Source organism: Pocillopora damicornis, chromosome 2, assembly GCF_964200805.1.
Source record: "Pocillopora damicornis chromosome 2, jaPocDami1.2, whole genome shotgun sequence".
Lineage (NCBI taxonomy): Eukaryota > Metazoa > Cnidaria > Anthozoa > Scleractinia > Pocilloporidae > Pocillopora > Pocillopora damicornis.
In genome coordinates, this window is record NC_142671.1 from 17090865 (window position 1) to 17096002 (window position 5138).

The 5138-nt window shown below is 39.3% G+C and overlaps 1 long non-coding RNA gene across 1 annotated transcript; it reads left to right on the forward strand.

Moving 5' to 3' along the window:
- The first annotated feature begins 25 nt into the window (after positions 1–25).
- LOC149050121 (uncharacterized) lies at positions 26–4025 on the forward strand. Its single transcript, XR_016183909.1, has 3 exons — positions 26–158; positions 3353–3429; positions 3757–4025. It is a non-coding gene; the product is annotated as an uncharacterized LOC149050121 (long non-coding RNA).
- The last annotated feature ends 1113 nt before the right edge of the window (positions 4026–5138 follow it).

Consider the following 5138-nt stretch of genomic DNA (forward strand, 5'->3'; position numbering starts at 1 on the left):
CAGCAATTTTGCTAAAACCCGCAAGGCCTTCAATTTGTTTCCTCTGAACCGTAAATCCGGTCAGAATATAGGCTCCGTGTAGCCTCTTGTTTTATCATTCAATCAGTTGGGATACCCACTTGTTGGTAGCAAGCTTAAAGTCATTCTGCGATTTGAAGGTAAGGTTTTTTTAGACAGAAATCTCTGAGCCGGACACTCTCAATGACATAACGTATAAATCATGTGCACAAGGGCCTTTTTTATAAATCACGTTTTTTCAGCACTATTTTACCCTAATTGCAAGCGCGACCACAACCTCGAGAAACTTCACCCCGGCATCCCGTGGCTGTAGGATTGTATGTAAACAGGGCTATTTTTCGACCACGGCTGGGCGGGTTACCTCACCTCCTCGGTGTCCCCCACCTCCATGTAAACAGGCCCTAAGATTTCAAGTTGTCCTCGACACATTCTTCTAGAATGTCTCTGGAATGTTTTGAAACTCTCTTTGTTCTATCAGAACAAAGAGAGTTTCTTGCTAGAATTATCTTTGTTGATGATGAGATATCATTAAAGGCCTCAAAGAGGTCGAAATTAGCCGTAAAAATAGCCAAAATTGAACCGCTAGACGTAAAAATGAACGGATTTTCATCTCAAGGCGTAAAAAAGTCAGTTCATTTTGAGAATGTCAAAATCTAAGACTGTTTTATATTCATTACATTTCTATACATATAGTTATACAATCGAACCTCCCTTCGCGACCACCTCTCGTTTGCGATCACTTTTTTAAAATACCAAAAAAATTTCTAAGTCAAATCACTATAAATGAAACATCTCGCAAGCGACTACCTCTCGTAAGAGACCGCCTTTAGAGATGCTTGTTTACAATTTCGAATTGTTTTAAACCTCCCTTTGGCGACCACTTCACAAATAATAGGCTTTATCTCTTACGGGCGGAAAGTGGAAATTATCGCAAATGTCACGAGCCAAGTTTCTTTCACGTGAATTGTCCCAAACGCTGTATTAAGTAATTCGTGAGATACAAAACAATCGCCATAGATCCTTATATTTTTTTTCCTTGAATAAGCCGCTAAAAGTTATCATTACAGGTTTTGATAAGAGCTGTGGCCTGACCTCTGGTTGGCGACCACCTCCCTTAAGAGACCACCTCCCGAAAGTCAGCACTTAACTTAACATTTCAGGTGTCGCTGACGAGAAGTTTGACTGTATTATTACTAAAGCAGTATGCTATTTGCTATATGTTTTTTTTTCATACCCCTGGATTGACCTGAGAAGAAAACGGTCGGTCGTAAATGTGGTTTAAAACAAAGAAAATTAATTTTCAACGTTTTCAAACAGATAAAACTGATTTTTAACATTCTGTTTACCGTTAGTCAGTAAAAGAGCCAAAATTAAAACCGTTAGCTGTAAAAGTCATCAGATGATTGGCACTTTCATCCTAACACTGCTTCTTACCCGCTGGTTAATTTTTCAAATAAACTTGTTGCCTTTCTCTCGATCCTTCTCAGTGCCATAAATAATATTCTTAATGAGCCTCTTACGCTACTATTTTATTCCAAGACGTAATACCAATTGGCAATCATGATAATACTGAAGTCGAGGAGTGAAGAACTTTTAACATGACTCTTGGCCAGTCTCCTTCAGCTGACAGTTAATTACCGTATTTCCTTTTGATTCTCCCAAGAAAACTTCTATTCTATTTATTTGCCTACCCTCGGCTGTTTAAGTGAGTATCACACGGTTATTCAGCCTCTAAAAGAGCAATGTTTTTGTCGATAATAGTGGCTTGTATGCAAATTGACTATGCTTGATAAATCGAATTACATACCTTCGTGTTAACACCTAACACAAGAAGGCGCAAATGGAGAAGTATAGTATTTGGTGTATAAAGAAAGTCTCAGAAATGTTGGCGTGTTAATAACCAGTTAACGTTTTGGCAAATTTTCGCAAAAGTCCCTCAAATTTACATACCCTATTAAATCGCGCGAAGTTAAGAAATCCACGCAAAAATAAAGCACGAGTTTTCGGCTCCTTAAGTTTTATAAGCTTATCACACCTCACCCAGACGTTTGTTTCATTCAACTCAAACCATTTATCTACGGACTCTTGCTCCCAAATTCCCCGATGCTGATGGCCCAGCTAACGGTCGCGAGAGAGCAAATGTGCAAATCATTGTAATTGACAAGAAGGCGCAAATGGAGAAGTATAGTATTTGGTGCATAAAGAAAGTCTCAGAAATTTTGGAACGTTTCGGCAAATTTTCGTAAAAATCCTTCAAACCATTTATTTACGGACTCTTGCTCCAAAGTTCCCCGATGCTGATGGCCCGGCTAACGGTTGCGAAAGAGCAAATCTATTTTTACCACAACAAATATGCAGAATATGCAGATCATTGTAATTGGAGTTACCGCGAAAGAAAGCAAAGGAGTAGCTTACGTTTAAAAAGTGATTATACACTTTCCGCTTTTCTCAAATAATCTCAAAAACAGGTTTTCAACGATATCTCACTACCATTACTTGATTTAAGATTAATATTTCATCAAACTATAGATTAATGTTTCAGCTGGAAAATGAGCGAAACCATTTTTTTTCACAAAATTTGGCCTCCGAACGTCTTCAGTAACCTTTTCTGAGTAACAAGATTGAAAGTGTTTACTTGTGGGGTGAATTGGTACGCCCGGTTTATTAAGAACTTGATACTGAGCCCACATCATTAAAGCAAGAGTTATCACCTATCCATCTCTTCAACTAAAGTGAAACATCGGAAAACTTTCCTACATCAGCTATCGCGGTCGTTCGTGATCATGAGTAAGTTCATCACCCCTCTATAATTACTGTGTTCCACTTGCTATTAACTTGTGCTGTCTAAAGTGTTAATTTCTTCGGCTCAAGAATTGCCCTTGCACCCTTCATCCAGACAACACTATTAAGAGTCTCTTTGGGTTTTTCTTCAACATTGTTAAGCCCATAAAATCATTCAGGGGAGAACACAAAACAACTGTCGGTACAGGAACAGTGCTTTTACCAAGCTTCTCAATCCTTATTGGGAGAAGTAGTTTTGGCTTCTCTCTTCTTCGAGATAGGAATGTAGAGATTCAAAGAGTTTAGCTTAGTAAGTAGAATGACTCCTACCAAGTTAGGAATCGAGGACTATTTTCATATTTCCACGTTAAAACGCCTTTCTCTGTTAGTTATTTTATAACCGGCATTGAAGAATTCTCGGAAAGGCTCGCACCATCCTGTCTGAGCGAGTCAATCGGAGTCTTCAAGGAGGCGGATGTTCACGATCTCCTCCTGAATTATTACGTTCTTTCAAGAGATTTCAAACAGTTATCATTTTCTTGGTTCTTTGCAGAAACAAAATATTGACATGGGACGTGTTACAGCCATTTTTCTCGTGGTTTGCCTAATTGCCGCTTTCCTGCACGAAAGGTGAGTAGCTTGCCACATAAATATGTCAGTGTGGTGACGCCATTACCCAAAAATGAAAATAAAATAGGTCAATCCAATCTCAGTAACACTAGTTGGTTAAAAAAACCCAGTCCAGATCAAAAGGAACACTTATGATTTCGCTTCTCTCTTGAACACTTTCTAACTGAGCCTATTCCAAAGTTTCTGAGAGACCTGAGACACAACACCCAAACGCGAGAATTAGGTACAAGCATAAGATTTAACTGTCAATCACAAGGAAAGAATTCATATTCAGACTGAGAAAAGAAGTTAAAAGATGAGCACTGTCGATCTCCTCTCTGTTTTCAGTGACGCTTGGCGTCGTCGTCGTCGTCGACGAGACGAGAAGAAAATTGTTCAAAATCGTCTAATCGCCCAAGAGAGTGACCAGAGAGTTGGCAGTGGGATGGAGAAAAAGAGAGGAAAGAAGCCAGAGAATAACATGGATATTGACTTGGGAATTGAGCTCCAAGATCAGGAAAATGAAAATTTTCACCATGATGACGAATTCGAGGATGTTTATTAACATCAATGTCTTGAAAAACTTGTCATTAAATAAAAGCGACACCTCGGGCAAACTGTGTTTGTTTGTGTTTTAATGAAATTGAAAAAGGACCTCAATGAGGTTTTACCCTTCGTGTTAGTCTTCACTTTATGATCAGCACACAAAAACACCGCAAGGAAGTTTATCTAGGACAAAATTACAAACACCCTTCAGTTTGCCACCTTGATCAACTTAGGAAGATGGCTAACTCTGAGAAGAAAACACAAGAAGAGATCTTCTCCCCTTGGAATACCCTCGCAATCTTTCTTCACCAGCTGTTGCTTGTGAAACAACTTTTTCTACTTGTCATAATACTCTAACTAAGTTTATTGCTGAGGCGTTTCTTCCCAGAAATAGATCAGTACTTGAAAATCGTGCTTATGGCCTGGTCCCAAAAAGTGGTAATTAGCAACGAAAGAAAGAAATTGAGTAAAACGATTGAAGTGAGGTGAGCTCCGAAATCTGTAAGATAAGGTCATCGGAATACGGAGCAAATATTTATTTAAACAGACTGGGTCTTGAACCAGTTCAGTTTCTACAGAGTCGAGGCTCTGCTGCAGAAACACGTTAGTGACACACACATTTTGGACGAATTGAAATCAACACTTCTTCAGATATTTAGTTTTTTCGTGTTTATGAGTGAAAACGCAGCCAAAAGTGGGATCAAACGCATTTCAATCATCTGGCCAACTGGGAAAGAAGAGTGAACACCGTGGGTAACCTCTACAGCACGTGATCCCTACCCACGTGGCTTAAACCTTTACACCCTGACGTCAGTATGTATATTTTCCATATTCTTCTCTAAACATTTCCTAAGGTGCTAACAAGGAGAATTTGTTTAACAATCAAGAGCTTCTACAGTCGGTGATCATTTCCTTCATTCTCCTGATCTCAATGTTTCATTCAGGGGTGATACGGTAAGAAGATATTTGATGCCAGTCACTCTTAGAGGTTAAAGCGCAAAACGAGCAGACCTGTTATTAAACAAAGGGGTTGGTTTCTAAACTGCGGTTCTGTGTCATTTGATGTCAATTGGCCACCGTAAGTTTTTCTAGCGCTGACGTTTTGGGCGTTAGCCCTTAGTGAGAGCGAATGGAGCAAACCTGCTCTTGACCCGCAATGTTTGTACGAAAAGGGATATAGGAAG